We start from the raw sequence: 19,377 nt of genomic DNA, 5'->3' as shown, positions 1-19,377 counted from the left end.
ATCTTGGAGCATCTGGGTGGCTCGGTTATTGAGCCTCTGCCTTTGGCTCAGATCATGATCCTGGGATCCTGGGATCGAGTCCCACATCGGGCTTCCTGCATGGAGCCTGCTTCTCCCTCTGCCTATGTCTCTGCCTCTCTCTGTGTGTCTCTCATGAATAAATAAATGAAATTTTTTGTCTTTTAAATTTTTTTTAAAATTTCCCTTGCAAATCATTCTGCATGAAAACAAAGAAAACACCTTAAGGCACATTGTTGTTTTAACCAATGGCTGGTTGAGTTGGAGTGCCCCTTGTGCTGGCTGTCCTTTTGGGCACTGGGTCTCCTGCCTTGCAGAGCTCCCTCACCTGACTTGACTGCTCAGACATCACCATCCATCACTGCCTCCAGCTGTGCCCTGTGGACTCTCCTTTCTGAAATGACAAGCTTGGGCAGTTTCTCTAACCTCTGGTCACTCCCAGCTCTTGACATGAGATTTGGTCTCCTCCAAAGCTTCACTCCACCTGCAGTTCAGGTGCCCCTTCTCTGGGCTCCCTCTTGACTCTCTCCATGCTAGCAGCTGTGGGGTAAGAGCTGGGACACTTCCATCCCATCTTTCTGGGGTCTAGTCCCTCCAGGGCATTGGCAGGTAAAGGGATGAGAGAAGGAGCCTTTGCTCTTTGTCTTCTGTCAGGGGTGGGGCTGCCATGCCTGCCCTCCATCATACTGATTCCTTGGCTTCCATGGTGGCCTCTGTGTAGATGGTGTGGTTGATTTCCCATGGCATCAATTTGACCCTGTCCTCTCCCATATTCCGAGGGTCAGCCAGGCTTTCTCTCATTTTGGCAGTAGTCCATGCCCCCAACTGCACCCCCCTTGCTCTGTGGCTTACCAGGAGGCAGGAGGACACTGAATTCTGCACCCAGGATGTGTCCTGCAGAGGGGCTGCATCCCTGCCTGGTGTAGAAGAATTCACCGGCCCCCTGGGCACTGGCTTAGCACCTTCATGTTGCCCATGGAATCTTTTTAGAACTGAACATTACGTTTAAGAAAAAGTGAAACTTCCAGCAACCAACCAGATTGACAAAAAATTGACGGACATTTTTTAAACTTTGGCCTAGCCTGAAGAACCATGTTTGAGAGGAAGACGGGTTTGCTCTGCATTGGCTCTCTCGTCCCAGCTTCACCCCGGGCAGCCAGTGACAAACCATTTGCTACCAGCGCCTCCACTTATCTTATCAAAGCATTTGTTTTGAAGTTGTTACACTGGCGGATGAAGCATCTAAAACTGATCGTTGCCGATAAAACTTCTCTTGACTCGAAGATTGGTTTAAAAAAGTTATCACCTCTTGGTTTTCCTTTTCCCTGTCAACTATTTTGACATTACTTTGGCATTTATTCAAGAAAATTTAAAGCTTTAGGACTGACTTGATATAGTGTCTTGAATGTGGAGAGTTAAGACAACTCCCCCAAATTATTCTTTTTTAAAAAAAGATTTTATTTATTTGTTCATGAGAGACACAGAGAGAGAGGCAGAGGCAGAGATATAAGCAGAGGGAGAAGTAGGCTCTGTGTGGGGAGCCCAATGTGAGACCCAATCCCAGGACCCTGGAGTCACACCCTGAGCCAAAGGCAGATGCTCAACCATTGAGCCACCCAGGCGCCCCTTCCCAAAATTATTCTGAGAGAAATTTTATACAGTACATTTTAGGGTTTTTCCTCAATACTCTATTGATTCAAAAAAGAACCTCACTGAATATTTTCTCATTATAAAAGCAATACTTGACCAGTGTGTATGTTTTACAAACTAGACAGATAGATGATTGATAGATTGTTAGATAGGTAGATAATTTTAAAATGGATATGTTGTATACTATAATTTTTCTGCACAACACTCATTTATATTTTATAAATAAGTCATATATATATATATATATATCTTAACACAGAGCAGAAGCTGTGTTAATAGTATTAGGAACTTTGGTTTTTTTCCAATTAATATATCACATAAATAGATAATAGATATGCTAGTTATTGATTATTGGTTATTCCTCTTTACCTCAGACCCTCCCTCCATTATCAGCTCAAGGCTGGTCCTTATATTTGGAGTGATCCAAATCCTCAGACTCCATCCCTCTGGCATCTACTTGGGTATTCCCAGTGAGAGGCACCAGCAGGAGATTGGAGGGTGGGAAGAGAAGTCAGGACATCTACTTTCAGCCTCCCCTTCTCACAGACTGTGGGTTTCTACCTGTAGCCCCAGCTTTTCTGGAGGGGCTTCCTCTCTTGGCTATACTTTTGCTGGGTCCTGCTAGCATGGCTCCCTTCCTTTGTACCCTCAAGCATGGAGTGCTACCAACTCCCTCTTGCTGCTGGATGATTTGCCATTCTTTGTTTGTTTGCTCAACCCTGTCCACAGAGATTATTCATGAAATTTTCTCTAGTCAATCTCAATACTCAGTACTCAAGTGTGTCAGCTATGTACTGCCAGGAGCGTGACTTACAGAGACAAACGGTTGTGTACACAGATATGTGTGCAGGTGGACCTCATTTTTTGTAGTCCCATAGAAGGTTCCACTGTATAGGCTTCTTATTGACATTTTTATTGACTAGGAAATAGTTAAGATACACAGTATGGTCTAGAAAATGATGCAGTTAATTCCCATGTGCCAGCCATATGTGTTAGAATAGAAAGGTTACTAGTTCCACAAAAGTGCCTCTCCACAATTGCATCTCATTTCCCCCTCTTCCCTGTGTTCAAGCTCATCATAGTTGGGGCTATATTTGTGTCCCTAAACAGCGGTGTCAGTTTCTGTTTTTAGATTCACGTAAATTGTGTCTATTCTCATTGTAGCCGCCTTTCACTTACGTAGAATATTATTTGTGAAAGTCATCCATGGTGGTGTGTAGGACTCTGTTTCTGCTGCTGTACTATCTTCTATTATAGGGATCCAGCAACATTTATTGATGGAAATTTGGAATCTTTCAAAGATGTTTTCATTACAGATAGTATTACTCTACACACTGTTGAGCATGTGCCCCTGGGCTGCTGTGTGAGCATTTCTCTAGGAAATGTTCCTCAGGATGGTCTTGCTGGGTCCTGGGCCTTAGGCCTCTTCTGCTTCTCTAGGCATTGCTGAGTCATTCTCCAAAATGGTTGTGCTGGTGTGCACTCCCACCAGGGCTCTCTCATGATCCCCATTTATCTATGACCTTGCCAAGCCTTCTACTTTTGCCATCATGAAGAGGAACAGTATCTCATTATGTGTGCCAAGTGCATTTTTCTGACCACAGGAAGGTGAAACATTCACATGCTAAGAACCATCCCGTTGCCTTGTCCATACTTGTTTCATATCTTTTGTTGCTTTTTATATTAGGTTGTCTTTTCATTTTTAGAAGCTTCTTATATATTCTGAATCCTGATCCTTTCTTGGTTGTTCATATTGTAAGCATATCCTCCCATTCTGTGTGTGTGTATGTGTGTGTGTACCTGTCTGTTTATGATGTCATTTGTCATATAGAAGGTTCACCATTTCAATATAGTTGATTTTATCAATCTTTTCCTTCTGGATTGTTCCTTTTATGTCTTGTTTAGCAAATATAGTTGATCCTCGTTATTCATAGTACTGATGTTCTATAAAGTAATTGCAAACACTAAATGAAGGAATCCTGAACCATTGCTCCTAGAGGAAATACAGGGTTAGGTTTCTGTGAGTCTTTGGTCACAACATTTTCATCAACCCATCAATATAGAACTTTGTTGTATGTGTCATTCTGTTTAAAGACACCCTATTTAATACATATATTTAATATATATTGTGGGTTCACTGAACTTGAAGTCAAGGCCAACAGCACTAGAAATCATGCCTGAATGAAGCTCATAAGGCACATTACAGGCTTCCTGCACTTTATTTTTTTTAATATTTTATTTATTTATTTGAGAGTGAGAGAGAGCATGTGCGAGAAGGGGGGAATGGCAGATGGAGAAGGAGAAACAGACTCCCCCACTGAGCAGGGCTGGATCCCAGGACCCCAGGATCAGGACCTGAGCTGCAAGTAGACACGTAACCGACTGAGACCGCCAGGCACCCCCTTCCTGCACTTTAGAAATACAGCACTTTAACACTATGCTTGGGGGGCATTTTATTTATTTTTTTTTCATTTTTTTTATTGGTGTTCAATTTACCAACATACAGAATAACCCCCAGTACCCGTCACCCATTCACTCCCACCCACCGCCCTCCTCCCCTTCTACCACCCCTAGTTCGTTTCCCAGAGTTAGCAGTCTTTACGTTCTGTCTCCCTTTCTGATATTTCCCACACATTTCTTCTCCCTTCCCTTATTTTCCCTTTCACTATTATTTATATTCCCCAAATGAATGAGAACATATAATGTTTGTCCTTCTCCGACTGACTTACTTCACTCAGCATAATACCCTCCAGTTCCATCCACGTTGAAGCAAATGATGGGTATTTGTCATTTCTAATGGCTGAGTAATACTCCATTGTATACATAAACCACATCTTCTCTATCCACTCATCTTTCGATGGACACCGAGGCTCCTTCCACAGTTTGGCTATTGTGGACATTGCTGCTAGAAACATCGGGGTGCAGGTGTCCCGGCGTTTCATTGCATCTGTATCTTTGGGGTAAATCCCCAGCAGTGCAATTGCTGGGTCGTAGGGCAGATCTATTTTTAACTCTTTGAGGAACCTCCACACAGCTTTCCAGAGTGGCTGCACCAGTTCACATTTGCACCAACAGTGCAAGAGGGTTCCCCTTTCTCCACATCCTCTCCAACATTTGTTGTTTCCTGTCTTGTGAATTTTCCCCATTCTCACTGGTGTGAGGTGGTATCTCATTGTGGTTTTGATTTGTATTTCCCTGATGGCAAGTGATGCGGAGCGTTTTCTCATGTGCGTGTTGGCCATGTCTATGTCTTCCTCTGTGAGATTTCTGTTCATGTCTTTTGCCCATTTCATCACTGGATTGTTTGTTTCTTTGCTGTTGAGTTTAAGAAGTGCTTTATAGATCTTGGAAACTAGCCCTTTATCTGATACGTCATTTGCAAATATCTTCTCCCATTCTGTAGGTTGTCTTTTAGTTTTGTTGACTGTTTCTTTTGCTGTGCAAAACCTTCTTATCTTGATGAAGTCCCAATAGTTCATTTTTGCTTTTGTTTCTCTTGCCTTCATGGATGTATCTTGCAAGAAGTTGCTTGGCCGAGTTCAAAAAGGGTGTTGCCTATGTTCTTCTCTAGGATTTTGATGGAATCTTGTCTCACATTTAGATCTTTCATCCATTTTGAGTTTATCTTTGTGTATGGTGAAAGAGAGTGGTCTAGTTTCATTCTTCTGCATGTGGATGTCCAATTTTCCCAGCACCATTTATTGAAGAGACTGTCTTTCCTCCTTTATCGAATATTAGTTGACCATAAAGTTCAGGGTCCACTTCTGGGTTCTCTATTCTGTTCCATTGATCTATGTGTCTGTTTTTGTGCCAGTACCACACTGTCTTGATGACCACAGCTTTGTAGTACAACCTGAAATCTGGCATTGTGATGCCCCCAGCTATGGTTTTCTTTTTTAAAATTCCCCTGGCTATTCGGGGTCTTTTCTGATTCCACACAAATCTTAAAATGATTTGTTCTAACTCTCTGAAGAAAGTCCATGGTATTTTGATAGGGATTGCATTAAATGTGTAAATTACCCTGGGTAACATTGACATTTTCACAATATTAATTCTGCCAATCCATGAGCATGGAATATTTTTCCATCTCTTTGTGTCTTCCTCAATTTCTTTCAGAAGTGTTCTCTAGTTTTTAGGGTATAGATCCTTTACAGCTTTGGTTAGGTTTATTCCTAGGTATCTTAGGCCTTTGGGTGCAATTGTAAATGGGATTGACTCCTTAATTTCTCTTTCTTCAGTCTCATTTTTAGTGTATAGAAATGCCACTGATTTTGGGCATTGATTTTGTATCCTGCCACGCTACCAAATTGCTGTATGAGTTCTAGCAATCTTGGGGTGGAGACTTTTGGGTTTTCTATGTAGAGTATCATGTCATCGGCGAAGAGGGAGAGTTTAACTTCTTCTTTGCCAATTTGAATGCCTTTAATGTCTTTTTGTTGTCTGATTGCAGGCTAGGACTTACAGTACTATGTTGAATAGCAGTGGTGAGAGTGGACATCCCTGTCTTTTTCCTGATCTTAGGGGAAAGGCTCCCAGTGCTTCCCCATTGAGAATGATATTTGGGGGGCATTTTAAATAGCAAAATCGACAACAAAAAAGCACAAAAAATATGGCACTGAATAGGCCATGAAAAGGACACTTGTTTACAGTGTGAGAGCTGAAACAAGAAAGCAGAACATATCCTTCGTCAGCTTAAGCTTGGAAGTATGCACATCAGGCAACTTGAATTTTTTCCCACTCCATGCATGTCCTCAAATGACCAGGAAAGCACTGTGGGTGATTTTTGGGGTTGCAAATGGATTTTAGCAAGTACATGAATTTGCAGATACGGAATTTACAAATAACGAGGATTGACTATACTTTCCTTCCCCAAAGTTATAAAGATAGTCTCTTCCATTCTCTTCTAATAGTTGTAGAGTTCTGTTTTTCAGGTTTAGGTTTTTTAAATTCCCATTTGTGAATGGTTGTGTAATTAGTAATGATTTTGTATGGATAAATAATTATCCTAGTACCATTTATCACTATCCTTTTCCTACTGATTTGTCATATGTCAGTTTTCCATATACATGTGGTTCTTTCTGTGAACTCCTCTGCTCCGTTAGTCTATTTTTCTGTTTTTTATCACTCTACTTTTATAATAGCTCTTGATATGTGATGGATACAGATTCTTTCACCTTGTTTTGTTTAATTTCCATTTAGTATCTCTTAATGCAATAATGGATACAACAATAGAATAAGTATTATATAGATTATAATGCAGAATACTAAAATGAACACCTGGGACTCACTGGAATATCACCAGTCCTTGGCATCTACCTGTGTGCTTCTCCAGCAAAGAATTTGAATTTTGTATTTTACCATCTTGAATTTTATATATTTTATTCCTTAATTGTTTCTTTATAATTTAATCACATAGGCACATGTGCCTGTATACAATATGATTTAGTTTTGTGCTTTTTCCTTACCTTTACAAGTGGTATATAAGCATTTACTACTTATTTTCTTAAAATTAATCCATGTTGTTTTGTGTAGTTGTAATTCATTCATTCATTCTCACAGCTGTGAGCATAACACAATGTATTCATCACTTCCCTTGTGGAAGGACACTGAGTGGGTCCCTGTTTGCTGTTAGTAACAATACTGGTCTGAATGGATACCTATGCATACGTCTTATGGTCCATGTGGTAAGAGCTGCTTATGACAATAGTCTCAGGAATACAATTGTTGCAAATATTCAACTTTAGAAGATGGTGCCAAGTAACTGTATCAGTCTCTGCTCCCATCAGTCAGCATCCTCATTGGTCCACATCACCAGCACTTAGTATTTTTTAATATATTTTGCCAATCTAGCAGGCATACAAAAGGTATTGTATGATCACAATTTGGATTTCTCAGCTACTACTGAAATAGATCATCTTTTCAGATAGTTATCATTTCTGTTTCCTTTTTTGATAATTATCTTTCATGTTTATTGCCTATTTTTCTAATGATTGTCTTTTTAATTGATTTGTATAAGGTTTGTTTTTTGTCTTGTTTTAGAAGCCCATCCCTATTTCAGGGCAGAAGGCTACTCTTATGTATTTATTTGACTTAATTTTTCCTTTCACATTTATGTCCTTCATCTATATGGCATTGATTTATCAGTATGATGTATGGATAGCCAATTATTTTAACATAGATTATTGAATAGTTCATTCTCTTTTTTTTTTAATTTTTACTTATGATAGTCACACAGAGAGAGCGAGAGAGGCAGAGACAGAGGCAGAGGGAGAGGCAGGCGCCAAACCGCTGCGCCACCCAGGGATCCCAGTTCATTCTCTTAATAAAAATCTTCTTTGTATCATCTGTCATGTATTGTTTTAATATTTATTTGCATCTTTTCCCACACTCACTTTTTTGTTTATATGAATGAATCTTCTTTTTCCCCTCTGTTGGTACCACAGTGTCTTCATGACTGCAGTTTCATGATGTCTTGATAGCTGGTAAGAATTTAAACTTATAAATGTACCCCAAAGTAAAACTATTGTTCCCTCCCATAAGTGTTAGTATGTAGTCCTTACATTTGATATCTACACTCCTCTGCCCTGAGCCTTTCTCTGGAACCCAGGATCTTTCAGGATCCAGCCACTGGGGCATTATGGGCACCCTGTCATTGCTGAGCTCTGCCTGGTTGGCTGGTGCTCAAGTTGTGCCAGCTGTTAAATCTTTGAACTCTCACCTCTGCCATAACCTATCAAAATTAAGCAGATTTGTTGAACCTTTTAAATAATTTTTAGATCTACTAATTTAGAGTTCCTTTTCTTGTCTTTGCATAATTACTTAATACAGATTTGATGTATAAATTTCACAAGCCAATAGCATCCTGCATAATGACTCTTAATAAACTAATAAAGAATCAGCATACTCCAAATCAATGATAGCTTAATTATGCTCTTGTTCCATGCAAGAGGAGACAAAAGAAATAAAATCCAAATTTACTTCAGGCGTACCCTTATAAAAGCTGGTATTCAGAAGAGATGGCTTAGGCAACCAAGAGCTGATCTCCAGCTGCTAAATTAAAACAAAAAAAAAGATAAATAAAATAAAATAAATTTAAAGACCTGATGTTCATTCCGGTCATCTTTATTCATGATTTATCATTGTGCTTCCATTTAAAAATAGTTCCTTAAGCATATACATAGCTGTTCTGTACTCCGTATCTCTAACAATTCCGGTATTTGAAGTCCTTTAGAATCTAAATCTGCATTTTATTCTTTCTGATGCCTTCCACTGGTGGGTGGCTCGTGTCCTCATATACAGGATGATTTCTGATTGAGAACTCCTATTTGCTTAATCCTAATGTATAGGAATCCTGTGGACCTAATTGAGGACTACTTCCTCCAAAAACAATTCATCTTTGCCTCTCCTAGAAGCCAGGAACTGTTGCACACTTTTAGTTTCTTTTGAGTGTCTAAGCTGAATTCTGGAATCTTTATTCACTGACCCTTTTTACTGCTAGCCCAAGGAACCAAATTCCAGTTCTGGTGTTAGCAGTTACCCTCTGGACAATCCTGTTCCTAGACTTGCTCTCTGCTCACATCATCCAGTTCTAGTTTTGGCTCATAAGTTGGTCCTCCAATTTGGAAGGAGGAGTGGAAATGAGGTCTTTGGAGATCTCCTCTATTTCTGCAATGTCATCAATGCATCAAGAACCACACATTATTTGGAATCTGTTCTACAGATGGGGAGGGCCCCATCTCAGGAAGTCTGCCAACCCTACTACCTGAAGTGGAAGTCTGCCATGGCAATTCTTGGCCTTATACTCTGCTCTCTAGGTTTTAGAGTCATCCTGACAGTCTATACACACATACACAGAACCTTGTTGTCATATTTACTGGAATTCAATTAGGTTTATAAATTAATTTGTAGAGAATTAACATGTTAATGACATTGAGTCTTCCTATTCATGACTACAGTCTGTCTTATTTATTAGTTCTCAATATATTATTTATCATTTCATCCATTTTTCTATATTCTCAAGTGTATTTTTGTTGCTGTGATAAAATCATACTTTTTTAAAGACTTTTTTGTTCTTTTAGAGAGCAAGAGAGAGGATGAGCAGGTGGAGGGGCCGAGGGAAAGAAACAGAGAGACTTTCAAGCAGGTGCCCCATAAGCTCAGAGACCGATGCAGAGCTCAATCTCATAACCCTGAGACCATGACCTGAGCTAAAATCAAGAGTCAGATGCTCAACTGACTGAGCCATCCAGGCACCCTAAAATCATATCTTAGAAAAAATTGTTCTTCCTGTTTGTTGCTGGTATATGATAATGCAATTAATTTTGCATATTGATCTTATATCCAGCAACATTGTCCACTAATCTTAATTTAAATATTTGAAAATGTTGTTGGGTTTTATATGTAAGTAATCATATCATATGGAAACAATGGCAGCTTTTCTTCTTTTCTAATTATATGTAATTTACTTCTTTCTAGTGTTTCATTCCAATGGTTGAGATCTGCTATATGGTGTTGAATAGAAGTGATAATGGTAGCCATCCCCATCTCCTACCTGATATTTGCTGTAGGGCTTCTTAACTTAAAGGACCATTCATGTATTTTTAGTTTATTAGGAGCTTTTAAAGTAGTGTTGGAATTGCAACCGCTATTTTGTATCTATTGAGATTAAATATGGTTTTAATTTAAATGATATTAAATAATTTAATTAATTAATAATTTTAATTTAAATATGAGATATAATAATTTAATTTAATTTAAATATGAAATAATTTAATTTAAGTATGAGATTAACTATGGTTTTGAGATTTAATATGGTTTTCATTTAATGGGGTGAATTCCGTTAATAGATCATCTTGTGTTAAAACATCCTTATAATGGAGGAATAAAACAAACTTGGTCATAATGCTTTTTTTTTAAAGTAAGCTTCACGCCCACCATGGGCTTGAACTCATAATTCTGAGATCAAGATCTGAGCTAAGATCAGGAATTGGACACTCAACTTACTGACCTACCCAGGTGCCCCTTATAATGAATCTTTTAATATGCTACTGGATTTAGTTTTTTAGCAATTTGCTTAGCATTTTTGTGTTTAGGTTCACAAGGAAGAATTTTCCTCTCTTGTTCTTTTCATATCTAGATTTGTCTCATTTGTTTTTTAAAAAATGGCTAATTATCCCAACACAAGTAATATAATGTGCCATTATTATGATAAGGATCTGTACCTTCTCTTCTATATAGTTATATATCTATATATATATCTATATAGTTATATACCTATAACTCTTCTATTCCTGTATCAGTGCCACACTATTTTGTGATTGTAGACGTATGGCACATTTTCAGGTGTGCAAAGCCCTTCTTCTTTTCCAAAGATTTCTTGACCACATTTGTTTATTTTTTCTTTCCTAAATATATGGTAATGTTTTGTTTGACACTGTTTTAAGGCTAGAGGCTAGTTAGAATCATAGTGAGTTTTTAAAAATTCTGGATTTATGGGAAAAATATATGTTATAAAGGAATATATAGGAAAGATATATTTTGTAAAATATATACAGACCATTAGAAGTATATTTTATGTAAGCCTCTGGGTAATCACAAAGAAAATACCTATAAAAGTTAAACAAAAGAGAAAGGAATCATCACCAAAAAAAAAAAAAAGAACCAGAAGACTGGAACACAAAGGAAGATGACATGAGAAGGAGAAAAGAACAAAGGCCTAGCAGACAAACAGAACACAGTTAACAAAATGACATTAGTAAATCTTTCTCTGTCAATAATTATGTTAAATCTAAATGGACTAAATCCCCAATAAAAAGATATAGAGTGGCTGAATGGATTAAAGAAAAATCCAACTCTGTGCTGCCTACAAGAAACTCACTTTAGATTCAAGGATACACATAGGCTAATAGCTAAGGGATGGAAAAGGATATTCCATGTAAATGGTAACCAAAGAAAATGGGTGGCTATGCTTATATGAGAGAAGGTAAACCTTAAGTCAGAAACTGTTTATAGACAAAGAAGGTCATTGATAAAGGTCAATTCAACAGAAAGATATAGCAGTTGTAAATAAATATGCACTCAACATCACAGTACCTACATAGATAAACTAATATTGACATATTTGAAAGGAGAAATCAGCAAAACAATAATGGTAGACTTCAGTATGCCACTTTCAATAATGAATAGAACATCCAGACAGAAAATCAATAAAGAAGCAGTGAACTTGAACAAAATAGACCTAACAGATACATACAGAGTATTTCATTCATCACCACAAGAATACACGGAACATTCTCCAGGATAGATTACAGGTTAGGGCATAAAACAAGTCTTAACATAAACTTAAGAAGATTGAAATCCTACCAAGTATCTTTTCTATCCACAATAAAGTGAAACTAGAAATCATAACAGCAGGAAAACTGGAAAATTCACAAATATGTGAAAACTAACATGCTCTTAAACAACCACTGTGTCAAGGAGAAAATCAAAAGGAAATTTTGAAAAAACTAATATACATATACAAAGATCCATATATGTGCACACACATGCACTCATACACACACAGGTAGAGGAGCTTATTTTTTACCTGATTACCCTTTCTTGAATTTCAGGAACATGGCAAATTGTTTTCTTGATGTTAAAACTTGATAGAATTACAAGAAAATAATTAGTCTGTGAATTACTGTTACTTATATAGTTATCTAAGCAATTTATATCCACCAACTAGAAACCAAAAGCTAATGCTTCAGGGGGCAAAGAACAGGTTTTGGATTACCAAATAAGGTGCAGTTCTGCACCATTGTGGGGAGTGTAAATCTCCCCTGAGTCCTTGCTCAAAGTTAAAAGTGTGATTGAACAAACAGCACATATTGTATGAGAAGCAAACCTGTCCTCTTCTAGTAGCATTTGTGTTATTGATGATGCTCAAGAGGCCAAAGCAAGACCAAATTTCACTTAAATTTGTAGGGATCCTAAGTAGAATGTTTGCATCTGGAAATAACTTTCACAAGTTCCTTCGTAAATCACTCACCTTTTCTATATGAGCCTAATTTTAGCTCCATTTGTAAGATCAGTATTCAAGCCAGCCACGAAGACTGCTGTCTGCAAGAACTGCTTTCTACAGAGACAAATTAAATGGCCTGGGATCTATTCCAAGATGTGCTCATCACTTGAAAAATTTTATGGAAAAGAGAAGTCACAAATTTTACACACACACACACACACACACACACACACACACATCATACTACCAATGAGAGTTCTTATTCAGAGTCTTTGCTTATCCATGAATTTACTTGGGTGATGGTGAATTTTTCTGTGTGTGTGGTTGGAAATTTAGAAATTCAGCATCTCATTTCCTTCCAGTCTTCTCTTAAAACTCAGAAAAGAACAATGAAACATCCTGTACATTTTCAAACAAGTGTTTACCAGTCGCTTATTTTGAGTGAGGTATTCCATTATAAATAATAACAGAAGACTGGGTCTCTGTTCTTGCTGTCCTCTCAAAATTAAAATGGAAATATACTGTCAGGAACTATGCAGGGTCTGAGATTGTACTTGCTCTCAAGCTAACAAAGTAGCCTATTGCACTTACTGTCACTTCTCAGGCAGAAGACATGAGACCCCTGACTCAGAGACAAAGGATTCTATTACTCATGGCAAAAGCAACTGCCAGAACTTCATGTTGGTTTGTGTCAGTTCCCTGTGGCCCTCAAGTCTCTTGGGACAATTGCAAAGGGCCCATCATGAATGCCTGCACACGCAGTGAGACTGCATTATGGGAGAGAAGCCCTGAGCCTGGAGAATTTGCTGCATTTGTAATAAGCCTACACTTTGTCTAAGGTTAAGGATACCTCCTTCCTCAAGGTTGCTTCTTGCAAACCCAACCCTGGGAAATGAGTGGGGTAATGAGCAGTCCAGGTTTCTCTTCTCGGCAAGCGCAGCAGGAGTTTACAGGTATGCTCAGGGTCCTTGGCAGATTGCTCCTCCCAACGCAGATCTGCATGCAATGTCAGGTAACAGTCCATGGCCAATGTCTAACATCACAGTGCAATAAAGAATACATGGTGCAGGTCATCCTGGGGCTTCAAAGGAGGAAAAATTCTTTGGGATATCGGCTGTTGGAGAAGAAGACCCTGGGGGAAATGAGATTCAACCTGGACCTTGAAACTGGAGTCACATGTGGATTCAAGAGGCAAAGTCACATAAGAAAGGACTGCAATTAGAGAATACTCCACCTGGGTAGGGTGAGTCAGAAGAGGTAGAGAGCAGTTGGGAAGCTGGGGTAGGTTGTCCAGGAATGTAGGTGTGAATGAAGGCCTGAACTGGACAGGCCTGGGATTCGGGAGCAGGGGACAGATGGAAAAGACCCACAGAGGATGCTTGCGTTCAAGCTGGTGACATGAGAACTACTTGTGCAGAGTTTTGAAGTCTTAATGTATTTGCTTCATGCTCAGAGCAGAACAACCCAATTGCGAGTGTACCTTATGCTTCCATACAGGAGATTCTAAGCCCTGGAAGTTACCGAGCATGGCCCTACCCACCTGGAACACAGAGCAGGATGGGGATAGCATAGTTTCTCTGGTCATACTGCCCTACACTTCCATCCACCTTTTCTAACATCCAGTTTTTCCACATTTGAGTCCCATTCCTACCATGAAAGACCCTCTAAGATAGACATCCCTGCATTGAGTAATTAATAAGCTTCAATAGGATAATTCTGATATAGCCCAACTCCCATCCCTTAATTATAACAGACATAAAATTACTGTTAGCTATGGTCTCCTCACTTAATTTTTATGCTGTGGCTGATAATGGTCTCCTATGGGATCTCTTTTTTAATTCAAAGAAAGAAAAGAAATATTTAGGGGGACAAATGGTCAGGGAGCTAATAGAAATGAACGTAAGACCATTTGTCCTCTGGGCAAATTTTATTGGAGTGAGTATGCACAGTGGCTGGCAGCGAAACTTAGCATCCACAGTGAAGACATGCCTTGTTTTCACACTTGCCATTTTGAATGACCTTATAAAAATATTTTATAGAACATGGATTTCAGTGCTTGTGGAGGAATCTCTGATAAAGCTGTCAAAGGGCAGAAGTAAAGGTATTATTTAAGCCAGAAAGAGAATTCCAAAGAAACACATAAGCATAATTCCAGGTGTTGTGCCATTATCGGGGGGGGGGGGGGCGGGGAGCCAAGCATTTTAACAACTGGAAGAAGAAGAAAAAAAGTCTTTTTTGGTGTGTGTTTCAAATGAATACACTCCATGAGACATAAAGCGGTGTTTGCCTCATGATGCATATTCAAAAAAAGGATGTGATTTGTGGGGGGTTTTTGAGAGGTTTTATTTGGTTGCAAATGAGAGTATATATAAAGTTAATATTCTTTTCAGAAGGGCATTTCTTTTAAGAACAGTGGAATATATGGTCAATAAAGTTGAAATTTTTAGATTGAGGACAAAATTAAGGCATTGATTATATTTTTGGTTATGGTACATTATGAGCTGTCACTATATTGGTTCTAGTTTTTAAAATTACCCCCTGAGATATATATATATATATATATATATATATCTCAGGGGGTCATATATATATATATATGATATATATATGTATATATATAAGATTTCTACATACTATCTCAGGTTATCTCTGGTGTATCTTTAAGGTGATAATGGCAATTTCATCAAAGAATGCCCTCTTCTCTGGGGAGTCTGAAGCACCCTAATCCCCTGCAGTCTGGTGGATCTGGAAGAGGGAATGAGTAAACCCCAGGTCATCAGATATATCAAAGGGTACCCACAGAGGAAGACACATATTGATTCTGTAGGGATGACACCTAGCCTGCATCTCCTGTCCTGATCTTCATCATGAGCTCCAAGCCCACCTTTCTAACTGATCATGAACATCTCTCTGGGCAGGTCCCTGGCAACCAGCTTTATGTGTCCCAGATCACACTGGTTATTCTTCAAAGACTGCCTCTTTCCCACAGGCCCCTGGCACACTGCTAGCATCAGGCTCCCATTCTCAATATATGCCTCAGAATCATCTCCTACTCTCATTCTTCTCCCTCATGCTGGTCTGTCCCCAACCAGTGGCCATGCCCTGTTGATTTCAGCTTCATAGTCATTCTAAGACTCCCAGTCTCCATGTTTCTTCCTCCACATGCTCTGGTTTCACCCTTCTGCTGCAGTGGAAACGTGCTCACCCCCATGTTTCCACCCTCTCATTTCAACACATGTTTACTGAGCACCTGTTACATCCCAGCTTCTGCAGTTGGCCCTACAAAAGGTGTCTCAATCATTTGTGAAAATAGTTTGTATTATCTCTTTCCCAACATCAACACACCTTCAGAAGTATCGCATCACTTAGAGAATAAAATCCAAGCTCCTTAGCCTCTCTCCAACCACATCTGTGCATGTATTCTTCCACAACTGAGCTCCCACCCTGCTCCATCCTTAGTGGCTACAGGGGCAGGGAGGACACTCGGGATGGCCATAGTAATGTTGCAAAAGAACTTAAGGCAGCTGTCTAAGTCCTGCTGCAACCACTTAGGAAATGAATACCAAAAAAGCCACCAAGAGCTTTTGACCAAGATGGAATTATAAGGACTGGATTTAGTCTCCCACCTGTGAAGTGACTCCCCACGGTCCCAGCCAAGAAAAACCAAAAGAGACAAAATGTGAAGACACACCAGGCAATAAGGACAGTGATCCTGAAATATGGTCAACAAATGAGGTAAGCCCTCGAGGGGCCCCAGCTTATAGCCTCGAAGTCTCCAGGTCATAGGGGATCTCAGGAGGATCCCTGCAGACTCCCAGAGTTGGAGACATAGAGCTAAGAAAATTAGGGAGACTAAGGCCTGGGGACTAGAGTTCCCAGGACAAGAGTAGTGGAGGGAAGAGAATTTTGAGATCTTCAGAGGATCCCCCTGGAGTAGTCAATTGAATATTGATTAGCCCATGCATATGAAGAAACTATTGGAATCGTAAAAAAGAATCACAGAAAAAGGTTTAGAAATTGGTGCAGGCCTGAGAGTAGCACCTGTTCCCACATTGTTCAGAGGGCCCAGAACACTCTTACCTCAGGAATGGGGAATACTTAGCCCTAGACCAAACTCTTCTCTCTTCTGCCTAACAAATCTTACAAACAAGATTCAGTTCTCTCTCTTCACATTGTCATTGAATGACTTAACATTGGGGATGTGTTTAAACATGGTATGTTAATTTTGTCCCCTATAATATTATCATTATCATCCTCCTTTTGGCTATTTTACAAGGCAGCTTTGAGAGCAAATGAGCAGGGAAAGGGGTTGCACAAAGGTGTGATCACAATAATTTACAGGCGATTGAGGAACTTTCTTAAAGGATGGTATAGATAAGAATACATTTCATGTATATATGAGTAAAACCACTGGGAATGCTCTCAGACCAAAAGGTCATTTGGACACATACCTAGTGCATATATCAAGCATTCCATGAGGAAATACAATGAGTATATTTTCTCGTGAGGATTTGTCAACCCCTTGATTCGATCATTGAAACTAGCCTCATTAATACCATTGTCTTTTAGGTGAAAGATCCATTTTTTTCCTGATAGCTTTTTGAGTATGTACAGTATTTTGTACATTTTTGTATGAATAAGATTAGATTGGAGGATATATCATTACAGGAATACCTTGTTTTACTGTGCTTCATTTTATTGTACTTCTCAGATACTGCGTTTTTTACAAATTGAAGGTTTGCTTTGAGCAAATCTATTGGCAACGTTTTTCCAACAACATTTCCTCATTTCATATCTCTTTCATATTTTGGCAATTCTCATAGTATTTCAAACTTTCATTGTTATTATATTTGTTATGGTGGCCAGTGAGGAGTGATCTCTGATACTACTATTATGATTGTTTCGGGGCATCACAGACCATGCCCATGTATAGGATGGTGAACTTAATTGATCAATATTATATGTATTCTGACCACTCCACTGGCTAGCCATTCTGTAGCTCACTCTCTGTCCTTGAGTCTCCTTGCTTCCTGAGAGACAACAATGTTGAAATTAGGCCAACTAATAACCCTACAACAGCCTCTAAGTGTTCAAGTGAAGGGACAAATTGGATGTCTCTCACTTTAACCTAAAAGCTAGCGATGATTAAGCTTAGTGAAAAGGGCGTGTTGAAAGCTCTGATAGGCCAAAAGCTAGGCCTTTTGCACCAGCTATCCAATTTGTGAATACAAAAGAAAAGTTCTTGAAGGAAATTAAAAATGCTATTCCAGTAAACACATGAATGTTAAGAAAGTGAATCTTATTGTTGATGGGGAGAAAGTGTAGTGGTCTGGAAAGAGGATCAAGCCAGCCACAATATTCCCTTAAACAAAAGCCTAATCCAAAGCAAGGCCCTATCTCTCTTCAGTTCTACAAAGGCTGAGAGAGGGAGGAAGCTCAGAAGGAAAGTTTGAAGCTAGTAGCAGTTACTTCTTGAGGTTTAAGGGAGAGAGCCATCTCCATAACATCAAAGTGCAAGGTGAAATGGCAAGTGCTGATGTAGAAGCTGCAACTAGTTATCCAGAAGATCTAAGTTAATGAAGGTGGCTACACTCAACAGTAGATTTTCAATGTCGGCAAAATAACCTCATTTTGGAAGAAGATGCCATCCATCTAGGATGTTTGTAGCTGGAAAGGAAAAGTCAATGCCTGGCTTCAAAGATTCAAAATACAGACTGATTCTGATGGACATACAATGAAATTAATGTTGTTTTCAGGCCTATCAATACATCCATTCTGTAGCCTCAGATCAAGGAGGATTTTAACTTTGAAGTATTATTATTTAAGAAATACATTTCAAGCACATCAAAACTGCAGTGAGATACCACCCCACACATATCAGAATGGCTAAAATCAAAAACACAAAAAAACAATAAATGTTGGTGAGGATGTGGAGAGAAAGGAACCCTCTTGCACTTTTGGTAGGAATGCCAACTGGCACAGCCACTCTGGAAAGCAGTATGGGGGTGTCTCAAAAAGTTAAAAATAGAACTACCCCAATGATCCAGTAATTGCACTACTGGGTATTTACCCAAAAAATGTAAAACACTAATTCAGAGGGATACATGTATCCCTATGTTTATAGCAGCATTGTTTACAATAGCCAAATTATGGAAGCAGCCCAATTTTCACTGACAGATGAATAGATAAAGAAGATGTGGTGTATATATACACAATGGGATATTATTCAGCCATTAAAAAGACATGGTATATCATGGTATATCATTGCACACTTATCAGAATGGCTAAAATAAAAATAGTGATACCAAATGTGGGCAAGGAAACAGAGAAACTGGATCATTCATACATTTCTGTAGGAAAGTAATATGATTCAGCCACTCTGGAAAACAATTTGGCAGTTTCTTACAAAACTAAGCATTCAATTACCATCTGACCCAGCAATTGTACTGTTGGACATTTTTCCCAGGGAAGTAAAAACTTAGGTTGACACAAAGACCTGCCCACAAACATTCATGTCAGCTTTATTTGTAACAGCCCCAAACTGAAAACAACACAGATATTTCTCACATGATGCCCTAGTAAGCAAACTGTGGTATATCCACAATGGAATACTGCTCAACAATAAAAAGGAATGATCACATGGAACAGAGTGGATGAATCTTGATGGAATTATGCTGAGTGAAAGAAGCCAGTTTTGAAAGGTTATG

At 38.9% G+C, this 19,377-nt stretch overlaps 1 protein-coding gene across 5 annotated transcripts in view; it reads left to right on the top strand.

The window, feature by feature from the left end:
* ENTREP2 (endosomal transmembrane epsin interactor 2) overlaps positions 1–19,377 on the top strand; it is a 451,852-nt gene that overhangs the window by 401,036 nt on the left and 31,439 nt on the right. The window lies entirely within an intron of this gene.

The sequence above is a fragment of the Canis lupus genome, chromosome 2 (assembly GCF_048164855.1).
Source record: "Canis lupus baileyi chromosome 2, mCanLup2.hap1, whole genome shotgun sequence".
Taxonomy (NCBI): domain Eukaryota; kingdom Metazoa; phylum Chordata; class Mammalia; order Carnivora; family Canidae; genus Canis; species Canis lupus.
This window is presented reverse-complemented; position numbering and strand designations above follow the sequence as displayed.